Source organism: Podarcis tiliguerta (assembly GCF_965153285.1).
Source record: "Podarcis tiliguerta genome assembly, chromosome: 1".
Classification (NCBI taxonomy): domain Eukaryota; kingdom Metazoa; phylum Chordata; class Lepidosauria; order Squamata; family Lacertidae; genus Podarcis; species Podarcis tiliguerta.
In genome coordinates this window covers 132264484-132278667 of record NC_139534.1, presented here as the reverse complement: position 1 = coordinate 132278667, position 14184 = coordinate 132264484, and the positions used below count along the sequence as shown (strand labels likewise).

The following is a 14184-nucleotide window of genomic DNA, read 5'->3' as shown; positions in this document are numbered from 1 at the left end:
TGGCTTCAAATAGCTTATTTGACTCTGCTTCTTAACCATTCTGGCATCCTCCTGGCGCGATCTGCGGTAGACACGCCTGATGCAGCTTCTAATATTGTGTCCTTAAACAACTCCCAAGCGTCTTGGAGTGATTTGACCTTCTTGACTTCGCCTTTCAGCTTCCTTTTCATCAATCCCCTCCTTTGGGGGGGGGTCCTCTTTCGGGTGTGACTATGTTGAATTTTCTTGGCAACTGGGCATCTACATGCATTTTAAACTTAATAGCACCGTGGTCCATGTTCCCAGTTGGCTCAGTGACACTTCCATCTCGCACCGGGTCCTGGGCGCGCAGCTGTAAGGCTTGGCAGGATGAAATGGCAAATGACGGGGATTCTGCTTATGTCAAGAACCATAAATAATCCCCCCACCCCAAAACAAACAAGGAAGATAAGCTTTCCATCTGTCATCCATCCTGTCGTTGGAGGAGAAACAATTCTGGACCCCCAGAGCTGTGGAACAAAGCGTTGCTCTGAGCTGGCCCCCGCCTGCCTCTTTTAAAGACACACTTTATGCTAATTTCTCTTGCACAACAGTGCCATTCCTCAGATCCCTTCAAAATCCATCATAACAGCAAGCAGAGCCGGCAGAAAACAAAAGGGAACATGAGAGTGGAGGAGCTGGCACGGAAGGCAATCGTTGCTCCCTATCTCCTGATTCCAGAACGAATGAACACTTAGGATTTGTCTGCTTTCATCCAGGTTTGGAAACAGAACCGATTCTTCCAACCGAGCACAGGCATGGGATCACAGAACCAGAGAACTGTGGAGTTGGAAGGGAACCCAAAGGCCATCTAGTCCACCCCCCCTTGCAATGCTGGAGCATCTCTGGCGGGATCATTGAAGGAAGTTCCCGCAGAAATCACCAGGCAGATCCGCTCCATTTCTCCGTGGGGAGGAGTTGCGGTGGACCGCGTGGCCACCCACTCTCTTCCGGGGGTGGGGGACGTAGTCCTGTGTTGCCCGGGGGATCTTGGCCATGTCAGTGACCGGCCAGCCAATCCGCTGGCCAGGGGGCGTGGCCAGGACCATTTAAACAGAGGCGTGAGCCCGAGGGCTTTCTCTTTGGCTCGCTTTCTCACTCACCTGCCCTCCCTCCCTATTTTGCAGGTTTTAGTCACTGGCCTTGCTATGGACCTTGGCTGGTCGCCGTTGAGGGACCTGGTAGGAATTTTTCCACTTGGCAAATTGGCACAGTCCATGTGGTTTTTGCCTGACAACTTTGTTAGGGTTGCGGTTAGGCATTGTTTGACCTTGTAATGGGAGAGGGGAGGTGTGGCCACCACTGGCCCCTCCAAGCTTAAGGGTATTCCGTTAAAGGAATCCGGGTGTGTGGATCTTGTCCGAAGCCCGGGGTGGCTCTAGGGCCTTGACACGACCCCGACGGGAACATCAGGGGGAGCTCGAGTTGGTCTGCATCAACAGGGCTCCCCCTTCCGGTGGTTGACCATTACCGGACTCCCTGCGCATAGGGCAGGAGTCAGATATAGTCCATTCAATGCCTAAGCCAATACCGCTCACATTCTGTAATCAATAAAGTTGTGGCCAAAATTTGCCCAATAACATTAACCTAATATCTGTGTCCTTGTGTGTGTTATTTCTCAACAAGGGGGTGGCTTCGAGGTCTCAACACGCAACAGGAAACCATCTCGCTTTGCACCTTCTTCACACACACATCTCCGCACCACCGGGGTCCTCTCGTTCCACTGTCAGCAAGTGCTCATTCCTGAAAGAAATTCATGCACCAAATCCTGACCAGTTGTGGCCGACTCCGAGGTTGCGGCGCTCATCGTGTTTTATTGGCCGAGGGAGCTGGCGTACAGCTTCTGCGTCATGTGGCCAGCATGACTAAGCCACTTCTGGCGAACCAGAGCAGCGCACAGAAACGCCGTTTACCTTCCCGCCGGAGTGGTACCTATTTATCTACTTGCACTTTGATGTGCTTTCGAACTGCTAGGTTAGCAGGAGCTGGGACAGAGCAAAGGGAGCTCACCCCGTCGCGGGGATTCGAACCGCCGACCTTCTGATCAGCAAGCCCTAGGCTTTGTGGTTTAACCTGGTCATGACTGACCAGGTTTATTTTAAAAACAAAACGAAGCAAGCTGACTTGCCTTGAATCAGGTGGAACAGCAAATGAGACGTCGGTCACAGCAGGAGTTGCAATAGAAGGAATTTGGTTTTTGTATATATTTTTGGTAGCAGTGTTCGACGGCACATCCTTGGCACTGAGCAAACATCAAATGGCTTCCAATATTAAATATCAAATGGCAAGGGATGAAGTCAAGTGACTGCAGAATCACAGCACCTGCTGTGGCTGCAGACACTGAAAACCTGTAACTGCTGCCTCCTGTGTTGTTTTTGCCGCATTAGCAGCTCCAAGACTTAGGGCACAAGACTGGACAGTGTATCTGGAGGTCCTGGGCTGCCCAGATGACAAGATCCACCTCTCAGCCTGGCTGATGTGGTCCAAAGGAAAGCAGAGAAAGACATTTGTCACCAACTTGGCTGCAGGAGCTGCTGGTAAAAGGTAAAGGTACCCCGGACCGTTAGGTCCAGTCGCAAACAACTCTGGGGTTGCAGCGCTCATCTCACTCTGTAAGCTGAGGGAGCTGGCGTTTGTCTGCAGACAGCTTCCAGGTCATGTGGCCAGCATAACTAAGCCGCTTCTGCTGAACCAGAGCAGCGCACAGAAACGCTGTTTACCTTCCTGCCAGAGTGGTACCTATTTATCTACTTGCACTTTGACGTGCTTTCAAACTGCTAGGTGGGCAGGAGCTGGGACCGAGCAACGGGAGCTCACCCCATCGTGGGGATTCGAACTGCTGACCTTATGGTCAGCAAGTCCTAGGCTCTGTGGTTTAACCCACAGTGCCACCCGCATCCCAATGGAGCTGCTGGAAGGAGGCATAAAAAGCACCATCCAACCGTCTTAGGGACTCCACTCTGTATTTGTGTAGGATTTCCTCCTCCTCCTCCTCCTCCTCCAGATGGGTGGGGTATGAATAATAAATTCTTATTCTTCTTCTTCTTCTTCTTCTTCTTCTTCTTCTTCTTCTTCTTCTTCTTCTTCTATCCCTCGTAGCCGAGTCAGATTGTCTTCCATAAACACGGTTTTAACAATGAGTCCGTAAGTGACTGTGGAGGCCAGTTCTGGATCCACATGTCCTTCCATAGTGGGGACACTGGTTTCCGGGCGGGAGTTGATCACGGTGAGGGTTTGCCAAGCGTGCCTTCCTCCTAGCACATTTCGCCCTTGCGTCCTGAGTTTGAGTGTCTTCAAAGCCCATGACACCTTTGGTCAAGGCTGTTCTCCAACTGGAGCACTCGCAGGCCAGTGTTTCCCAGTTGTTGGTGTTTATACTACTTGTTTTTTTTAACTCCTTAGCCTTTTCTTCTCCCGCAGATATCCTGCAAGGCAGCAGAGATTTAGGTTCAGAGTTTTCCTTCTCCAAGATGGGCTACCTTCCAGGTGTAGCAGTAAGTCATACCACTGTGATTCCTGCATTTCAGGGGGTTGGACTAGATGGCCTTGGGGTCCCTTCCAACCCCACCATTCTGTGATTCCATAATAAATTACTTTGGGAGGAAGTCAAAACTCACAGGTAGAGCAGCTGTTTTGCATGCAGAAGGTCTCCGAGAGTAGCTCCAGGTACAACAGGCAGCGTCCCCTGCCTGAAACCCTGGGCAGCCTCTGCCAGTCAGTGCCGACTACACTAATATAGATGGAGGCCAACAGCAGCTTTCTGCGTCCCTGTGCAGTTTTCTCCCCTTTCAGCCGAGCGAGGAAGAATCTCTGCGAGCCAAAGGGAGATTTGCAGGTCAAATCGAAGGCCTCTAAAATATTAATAAGGCAGAAGAAAATTCCCACTCTCCGTGTTACGAATTCTGCACCCAGAAGCGCACGCAAGAAAAGGCTTGCCCTCCGCAGTGTGCCCAGAGTACACAACGAAATGAAATTTAACAAATAATAATATTAATCTCCTATTAGCTCGGTGAGCTCCGGAAGAAAAGGGCAGGGATGGAACCTCGCATCCCATAAGCCAGTTTTGTTGTAATAAGGAGGGTTTCTGACAGGGAAAGAGCTGGCGCTTGTTTTAATGATGCTGCTGCCATGTTTTCCTCGTGAGCATTTGGGCAGGCAGGGACCTGTGGCCTGACGTAGCTGCGGAGCCTTAGCTGCGGGTTTCCTGCAATCCCCCAACCCTGTGCACAAGTTGAATACGTTTCGCGTGGTGAAGAGAGCTCAGCATCTTCAGACGAAGTATTCACAGAAGCCAGCCTTCTGCGCTCAGCGAAGAAACCACACTTTTGGGCAGGGCTGCAAACGCAAGACTGGGGAACCAGAAATTACCGTATTTTTCGCTCTATAAGACGCACCAGACCACAAGACGCACCTAGTTTTTGGAGGAGGAAAACAAGAAAAAAGATATTCTGAATCTCAGGAGCCAGAACAGTAAGAGGGATCGCTGTGCAGTGAAAGCAGCGATCCCTCTTGCTGTTCTGGCTTCTGGGATAGATGCGCAGCCTGCATTCGCTCCATAAGACGCACACACATTTCCCCTTACTTTTTAGGAGGGGAAAAGTGAGTCTTGTAGAGCAAAAAATATGGTATCTCCCGGCCGGCAGAAATGCATAGAATGCCATCTGCGCAGCTTTTAGCATCAGGAATATGGAAGGTGAACGAAATGAACTCTTTAGGAAGGTTTTCGTAGAATCATAGAATCGGGGAATGGGAAGGGATCTCTGAGGATCATCTAGTCCAACCCCCTGCAATGCAGGAATCTCAGCTATGCCGGCTGGTTGCTATTAGAACTGTAACTCTAAGAACTAGTGCCTGAGCTTGCTTTTTTCCTCCTCCCTGTGCGCCCCCTTTTCCTTGTGTGCCATGTCTTTTAGACTGTAAGTCTGGGGTCAGGGCCTTCCTTCCTAGGGAAGCAGTCATGTTTGGGTCAAGGGGTTTAACAGAATATTTGGTCTCATTTCCCACCTTTATCACATTGCAAAACCAAGGAAGATGATCGGCCTCATAAGTCTCTGTGCTGCGGCTTCAAATGAGCGGAACAACTAAACATCCAGGTACCTTTGTGGAGGGCATTAGAGAGTTGTGTAATACAGCCAGTGAAGGAAACTCTCTATGAGAAGATAATGGGAGAGACACAGGGAAGTGTGAAATCACCTTTAAAAATAAACCCAAATGGAAAACAACACCAGACAATAAGATGCCATGAAAAATAACAGTCAGGCTATTACTGGAAGGTTTTAATCGCTCTGAAGCATGAAATGGCATAATTGTCTTGACTTTGCTGCGTTATCTTTCGAAACCTCCTCTATAAATGCAGCAAGGCTGAACGCCGGCTGAGGATCCCACGCCAACGCCATTCCCAACAAGGCAAGAACCTCAGAATGACGATGAGCTGGATGCCTGGTGGATTCTACGGGAAGAAAAGAACGCAAAGATGCACCAAATAGCAGTGTTCCCCCCCCCCCCCAAAAAAAAAACACCATTACTGGGTATACATGCATTTTGGGAAATGCCATTTATTTTTATTTCACAAAATTTGTACATTGTTTGATTGTTAAAAATAATCAAAAGTTTTGAGAAAAGAATAAAACAATGAAGTTAAAAACAGCTACTTAAAGCAATCAAAAAAGAATTAAAATCAGCATTGAGCTAAAAATGAATTAAAACACACAGCAGTATTCTAAGTATCTAGGCAGGCTTGTCTAAACAAATATATATATTTTGCCAAGCACCAAAAAGGGTGCAGTGAAGGCACTTGTCTGATGTCAAGTGGCAGGGAGTTCCAAAGTATATAAGATCGAATTCTTACAGATATGTAAGGATGTAACCTTGGTGTTAAATACTAGCGGTGGGAGCGCTCTGGAATCGGAGTAAATGGTAATGTAGACAAAGTCTACGGGGCATCATGAAAATTCAGCACAAATGGCGCAGGTTTGCTGCCTCGAGATAACAGGGATCAGGCTGTGCTGTCGGCGCTCTCAAATCTTCGCCAGAGATGAGACAGGAACCTCATGGCTAATTTGAAGAGGAATAAAATAAAAAGGCAGGCGTAGCAAGAGAACTCGCTCAAGGCAGAGAGCCTAATGCGATCACAACACTTAACATTTTTATATCTGGTTTCAGATACTCAAAGTGCCTCGGCATCTATTATCTGAGCCATCTTCCCAAGAGGCCGAGAAAGTCAATGCCGCCCTCTTCAAACGCTAAATCCACACCAGAACTTTCTAACGGGAACGTGGGCCTGTTGAAATAAAAAGAGGATAACATAATAATACAGCAAATCAACCATCGCAAATAAAATAAGCTAACAGGAAGCGGTGCCTGCAGAGCTCGATTTGCATTCATGGATTCAAGATAGGAATTTGCAGACCGGCTGTTATGGGGGACGTTATACATGATCCCTAGGGTGGTGCTGTGGTCTAAACCACTGGGCCTCTTGGGCTTGCTGATCAGAAGGTTGGCGGTTTGAATCCCCGCGACGGGTGAGCTCCTGTTGCTCTCTCCCAGCTCCTGCCAACCTAGCAGTTCAAAAGTATACCAGTGCAAGTAGATAAATAGGTACCGCTCCGGCGGGAAGGTAAACAGCGTTTCCATGCGCTCTGGTTTCCATCACAGTGTCCCATTGTGCCAGAAGCGGTTTAGTCCTGCTGGCCACGTGATCCGGAAAGCTGTCTGTGGACAAACGCCAGCTCCCTCGGCCTGAAAGTGAGATGAGTGCCACAACCCCATAGTCACCTTTGACTGGACTTTACTGTCCAGGAGTCCTTCACCTTTACCTTTTACTATACCTGATCCCAGTTTTAATAGTGTTTACACCAGCAGGGATAGACTGGTGCAAAAATATAAGATGGGGGTCACCAGTATTACTAGTAGTACATGTGAAAAGGATCTAGGGGTCTTTGTGGACCACAAGCTGAACATGAGTCCACAGTGTGATGCAGCTGCGAAAAAAGCGCTAACACTATTCTAGGCTGCATCAACAGAAATCTAGAGTCCAGATCAAGGGAAATAATATAGTCATAAAGGTAAAGGTAAAGGTACCCCTGCCCGTTCGGGCCAGTCTTGCCAGACTCTAGGGTTGTGCGCTCATCTCACTCTATAGGCCGGGAGCCAGCGCTGTCCGCAGACACTTCTGGGTCACGTGGCCAGCATGACAAGCTGCATCTGGCGAGCCAGCACAGCACACGGAACGCCGTTTACCTTCCCGCTATAAAGCGGTACCTATTTATCTACTTGCACTTAAGGGTGCTTTCGAACTGCTAGGTTGGCAGGCGCTGGGACCGAACGACGGGAGTGCACCCTGCCACGGGGATTCGAACCGCCAACAATGCGATCAGCAAGTCCTAGGCGCTGAGGTTTTACCCACAGCGCCACCCGCGTCCCCTAATATAGTCATACCTTGGGTTAAATATGCTTCAGGTTGGGCATTTTCAGGTTGCGCTCCACGACAACCCAGAAGTAACAGAACCGGGTTTCACCGCTCGCACATGCACAGACGCTCAAAATGACGTCATGCGCATGCACAGAAGTGACAAATCGTAACCCACGCACGTGCAGACGCGGGTTGCATTCTACTCAGGATGCGAATGGGGCTCCGGAATGGATCCCGTTCGCATCCAGAGGTACCACTGTAGTCCCACCCTATTCAGCCTTGGTCAGAGCACACCTGGAATATTGCGTCCAGTTCTGGGCACCACAATTTAAGAAGGATGTTGACAAGCAGGAACATGAGCAGAGAAGAGAAACCAAGATGATCAATTATCTGGAAACCAAGCCTGATGAGGAATGGTTGAAGGAGCTGAGGATGTTTAGCCTGAGAAAGAGGAGACTGAGAGGAGATAGGATGGCCATCTTCAAATATCTTAAGGGCTGTCACATGGAAGAGGGAACAAGCTTGTTTTCTCCTGCTGTGGAGGGTAGGACTCGAACCCATGGCTTCAAGTTACGAGAAAGGAGATTCTGACTAAGCATACAGAAAAACCTTCTGCCAGGAAGAGCTGTTTGACAGTGGAACAGACTCCAGAGATGGTGGGCTCTTCTTCCTTGGAGGTTTTTAAGCAAAGGTTGAATGGCCATCTGTCAGGGATTCCTTAGCTGTGATTCCAGAATTGTAGAGACTAGATGACTGTTAGGGGATACCTTCCAACTCTAAAATTCCATGTAAACAGGAAAAACCAGGGGAGAAATTTCACCACAGGCTTCAAAAATCGATCCCAACGCGTAGCTTACAGACACCATGCATCCTTTCGTCCGGGCACAAGCCATGTGGTCTAACAACCAGCCACGCCAAAGAGGCTTGTTTCTCCTGAAAGAACAAAAGGCGGGAGGAATTAGCAAACAAAGTTGAGTTTACCGGAGTTTTCTTTTTGCCTTTCTCTCCATCTGCGCCTCTCTCATATTTCACCGCTCCCCGGTGGCAAAATGTCAGCTTATTATATTTGAGGAAGGGGTTGGCAGGGAGCAAGCAATCCCCCCGGACAGCTCTTCCGTGTTTAATATTATGATTATTACTGGGACCACCGACATTCCAGATGGAAAGACAGCTTGGCGCAGGCTGCAAGGCTTCGGTGATGCCTTCTGTTCCTTCCCTGCTTTTGCCAGTAAGGATTATATCTGTGGACAAGCTGGATGTACCTCACCAAGAGCAGAATATCTAATTGAATCAGCTCTTTCCAAGTTGGTTCTGATGAATATATATAACTTTTCGCCATTTGTTTAGGGTTGGCAAACAATGGGTGGCGCCATCTTGGGTGAGGGCATGCCAAGCCGCTTGTTGCAGCTCCTTGGGAAGCTGAACGTTGAGTTAGAATCACAGAAGCGTAGAACTGGAGAATTGGAAGGGGTACCCAAAGGCCATCTAGTCTGACCCCAGCCTTCAGCGCTCAGCGAAGATTGGTGTTTCGCAACTTTCTGACTTGTTGCAGGACCTTAGCCAGACCTAGCAGAGTATACGCAGAGTTCACGAAAGCAATCGGTTGCAGGCAGGATGGACGAAGCAAGAACCAGTAATTTGTACTTATAGGTGTTTATTATATACAGTGGACTATTTACAGGAACAGAACACGTATCTTTAACTAGCTCTCTCTTACACAACTCTCAACTGCTCTAACTAACACATTCCAGTTAGTAGGCCATAAATCATTATTCTCGTGGGAGAGCTTGACCAATGATGGAGCTGCCTCCATGCCTCTGTATCACCAGGCAGATTTTACTCCTTCACATTGCCTTGGCTGTTGGCCAACTCCTAATTGACTCTGTGTGAGGCCACCACGTTTCCTGGTGGGGCTGCTAACACAAGACTGAGGAACCAGCAATCATCTCCTGGCCAGCAGTAATGCCTAGAATGCTTTCTGTGCACATTTTAGCATCTAAGCTGAATGAAAAGAGCTCATTCAGATGCTTTTCATAGAATCACAGACCCCTGAGGACCATCTAGTCCAACCCCCTACAATGCTGGAATCGCAGTTAAAGAAACCCTGGTGGGTGTTAGGATTCTTGCCCCGTGCTTGCAGTCATGGGATGGTTGTCTATCAGATGATGGTGTATGTTTTCATTACACATAGTGGAAAGTGACGGAGACAGGATGTTTATATTACTGTGTTCCGTGATGTGGGACTATTGTCCTTTGTTCTTTCTCTTTGTTCTCTGATGAGAAAGAGGAAGGAGCTAAGTCAGAATGCTCCGAGTGTATTGTGTGTGGTCTTGACCTTTAAAGCCCTTTAAAGCCCTTCGTATCTATGGGACCACCTCTCCTGGTATGCCCCACAGAGGACCTTAAGGTCCATGAATAACCATAGTTTAGAGGTCCCGGGCCCTAAGGAAGTCAAACTATCCTCCACCAGGGCCTTTTCAGGGATGGCTCCGACCTGGTGGAATGCTCTGTCCCATGGGACCAGGGCCCTGCAGGATTTAACCTTGTTCCGTCAAGCCTGTAAAACAGAGCTATTCCGCCTGTCCTTTAATCTGAATTCAGCCTGATCTTTTATCTCCCTTCTCTTCCCTCCCCCTCCCCTTTTATGAAGATCACCTGCTCTGAGACCCCACAGCTAATTCTCCCCTGGTCTCTTCGCTGGCCCAAGTAGGACTAATTCAGCTAGCCCTGGGGATTATCTAATTGATTTTTGAATTTTATTGTTATTCATGGTTTTATACTGTATTTTATGCTGCTTTTATAATGAAGTGTTTTAAAGTGTTTTAAATTTGTTGTTAGCCACCCTGAGCCTGGTTTTTGAACTGGGAAGGGCGAAGTATAATTTTTTTAAAAAAATTATTATTATTATTATTAAAGTAGTTTAGCCAATATTGCTGTGCTACTGAGTCTGTCACACGGACTGCTAACACTCTGCTGATCCTAAGCGTGCTGATGTCTCCAAGACGTCAGTCACTGTGATGTTCGGACTGGAGAAAGCTTTTGAAGTTTCTGAACCAACGACTGGGAGGGCGAGAACATGCCAGCCGGGCAAGTGTCTCTATCGGATTCCTACTCATGTGTAGGATGTTCCTGACAATGAGTGGTCATCCAACTTCTGCTTAAAAAGGAGAGTCCACCACCTTCCGAAGGAGAACATTCCTACCACCAAAAAGTCCAGTCAGAATCTCCTTTCTTGTCAGTTGAACCCATTGGTTTGGGTCAAAAGCACTGGGGAAAAAGCTGACCCCATCTTCCATTGTGACATGTTGGCTTTCTTGGCAGAAAGATGTACTTCTGTACAATGGTGGGGGTTGGAACCCGCCTCCTTCTGCATGCAATGGGGAAGAGCAGCAGCTCAGCAACAGAACATCTCCTTGGCATGTAGGAAGTTCCACCTTCAATGCCCATCATCTCAAAGAATTGTTGTTGTTTAGTCATTCAGTCGTGTCCGACTCTTCGTGACGCCATGGACCAGAGCACGCCGGGCACTCCTGTCTTCCACTGCCACCCGCAGTTTGGTCAGATTCATGTTTGTAGCTTCAAGAACACTGTCTAACCATCTCGTCCTCCGTTGTCCCCTTCTCCTTGTGCCCTCCATCTTTCCCAACATCAGGGTCTTTTCCAGGGAGTCTTCTCTTCTCCTGAGGTGGCCAAAGTCTTGGAGCCTCAGCTTCAGGATCTGTCCTTCCAGTGAGCACTCAGGGCTGATTTCCTTAAGAATGGATGCATTTGATCTTCTTGCAGTCCATGGGACTCTCAAGAGTTTCCTCCAGCACCATAATTCAAAAGCGTCAATTCTTTGGCGATCAGCCTTCTTTATGGTCCAGCTCTCACTTCCATACATCACTACTGGGAAAACCATAGCTTTTACTATACGGACCTTTGTTGGCAAGGTGATGTGATCTCAAAGAAAGGCTGCCCCAAATCCTAGAGAAATGCTTCCAATCCGTGTGGACAATGTTGAGCTACCTGGACCAATAGTCCAAGACAAGGAATGGACTACTGTTCCTTCCATGGTTCTGCTGAACAGCTTAGTACCAAAACTATGGGTCTCCATGAGCTTTATAACTGTGATAGCCTGGGACTTGGGCTCAGACTCGGAACCAGAGGATTCTCAGTCCGCACCGGATCCTTTGCCTCAGGCGGCACCTGAACCAAGTCTGGGGCCTGATTCTGAAGAGCCCCAGTCTGCACAGGTTTCCCTGCAACAAGCACCAGCTGGGCCGAGTCAGGGGCCTGAGCATGCCCTGGCTCCAGATGCGGGAATGACCTCGTTACCTTCAGCTGGGCCATCACTTACAGCTGCTCCACTACCGGTTGGGTCAGGGGAGGCTGAGGCGGCCTGTGGGTCTAGTCACTCACCGACGTCTCCCAAGCTGCAGAGACTGAGGTCTGAGAGAAGGAGAGACCTGAGTACTCGCAGGAGGAGTGCTCGCCTTCGGTTGAGACAGGGAGGTGAGTCGCCGGGGGATCAGGACCAGCCGTTACCCCGACAAAGATAAAAGGCTGTCAGACCCTGCCCCAGGTTGCAGGAGCAACATTGCTGTGTGCTAGATCCTGCCTGAGATCCTGTACCTGTCCTTGCCTGGTTTCCTGCCTCGCGTCCTGACTTGGCCCTGTCGGAATGACTCCTAGCCGAGCCTACGGATTTTGGACCGGACCTGGACCGTGGCTCCCGGGTTAACCCCGGGCCCAGCACAGTAACCTACAATTTGAAAGTGAGAAAAACAGCACAGGAGCCTTTGCCAGCCTGGCATCTTCCAGGTGTTTTGGACTACAAACTGAATGATCTCTGCTGTCGCACTTCCAACAAGGGTTGGCCCTGCTGAGAAGGCCAACTTCCCAAGCAACGCCTCCATCGCCTTCTTGGGTAGCTGGCATACGGAGAACAGATTTAACCCTTAAATGACAAACTGAAGGATCTCTACTGTCACACTTCCCTGTTGGAGACGCCAACTTGTCTTTGTAGGACAAACTTTCCCAGCACAAACTGCCAGGCCCTTCTTGCCAGCCCAGGGAGAAAATCGATTCCTCCAGCAGCATGGAGCGCAGTTTTGATTCTGCCATTCAGCAGACAGCTTTCATTCTTCACATATCTGGACTGAGAAACTCGCCGTTTCCTCCCCTCCCGCTCCCCCCACTTCATTTTAAGGACAGGTAAAGTAGATGGGGAACTATATCCCGTTGCCATGGAGACGCCAGGATGGGAAGTCACGGCGTTGATGAAGCCTTGATGGTTTTCTTGGTGCTCATTATAACGTTATGTAAAAGAAGTTTTTTTAAAAAAAATCTAAAGAGCAAAGTGATTAACATTTTTCCAGGGAAAACAGTCATCCTAATATGAACAAGGTAACAATTAGCAAGTGTGTGCTTAAAAGTGAATCATCTGAAATAATGATATAATTGGGGCCTCCTTCAATTCGTGAGTAACAGGGACTTTATCAAAATGGAAAGATGAAATGGGACATCAAACCAAGGAATTTTACGATCATATAATGGCTGCGGCAGCTTTCAGCAACCTAGAGCCCCCCAGAGGTGTCACATGATACCCGGTTCCGCATTTCTAATACCCGGTCATTTAGTGTGGCAGCACCTAAACTGTGGAACTCCCTGACTCTTGTTAAGCAGGGGCCTTCACTGTGTTCTTTTCAGCACTAAAACATTCTGGTTTAGACAAGCCTACCCACATTATTAGGAAGCTGAGGTCAATTTTGATCTGTTTTAGAATTCTAGCTACTGCATGTTTTTAAAGAGGGTTGTAATTTTCCCCCCAATTTTATCGCTTCACCTTTGTGCTGGTCCCGTGGGCTAAACAAAAGGCGAGGTCCGAGTCCAGTCCGAGGTCAAAGGTGCAGTAAGGAGGCAGCCCGTAAAAGTTGAAGCTGGATGCAGGGCAGGTAGTCAGGTGAGGTCAGGAGGTCCAGCAGGATAGAAGGACAGGGTTCAGGCAGGAACTGACAACCAACAAAGTTGCTCCCACAACCTGCGACTGGGGCTGGCTGGCTTTTATCTGCCCCGAGGCACAGGGCGGTCCTGATCCTCAGGTGACTTGCCTCTCCTGGCCTGGAGGCGAGCACTCCTCCTGCGGGAACTTAGTTCCCTCTGCCTCTCTGCCCTGAGCCTCTGCAGCTCAGGAGAGGCTGGAGGGTGACCAGACCCAGAGGCAACCTCCTCTTCCTCTGACGGGGCTGAGAGTGGAGCACCTGCAGGCAATGGGTCCTCCATCACCTCAGGAGCCAGAGCAGACTCAGCTGGTGCCTGCACCTGAGGATCCAGCACAGGTGAGGACCCTTCAGGCTCATGCCCCAGCCCCGGCTCAGCTGGTTCTGGAGGCAGGGAATCCTGTGCAGGCTGGGATTCTTCAGGTTCAGCATCCGAGTCCGAATCCCAGGCCATCACAACCTTGTATTGTAAACCACCTTGAGGTTTCTTACAATCAAGTTGTGTATAAATTTTGTGGAAATAAATAAATAAATGGGGAGGCTCAGGCCAAATTCCTAATCATAGAGCTGTAGAGTTGGAAGGGACCCCAGGGGGTCATCTAGTCTGACCCCCTGCAATGCAGGAATCTTTTGCCCAATGTGGGGCTCGAACCCACAGCCCTGTGATCAAGAGTCTCATGCTTTACCAGCTGAGCAATCCCAATTGGCCAGACTTTATTCAGTAAGGTATTACAGAACCAGGTTCAAAGAGTATGCAAGAGCATTTCCTTTAGG

At 48.9% G+C, this 14184-nt stretch overlaps 1 long non-coding RNA gene across 1 annotated transcript; it reads right to left on the bottom strand.

Annotated features, from left to right (window-relative positions):
• Positions 1 to 5255: 5255 nt before the first annotated feature.
• On the bottom strand, positions 5256 to 8132 carry LOC310678058. The gene is made up of 3 exons (XR_014511590.1): positions 8031 to 8132; positions 6161 to 6298; positions 5256 to 5467 (listed from the first exon to the last, which is right to left on the bottom strand). It is a non-coding gene; the product is annotated as an uncharacterized lncRNA (long non-coding RNA).
• Between the last annotated feature and the right edge of the window lie 6052 nt (positions 8133 to 14184).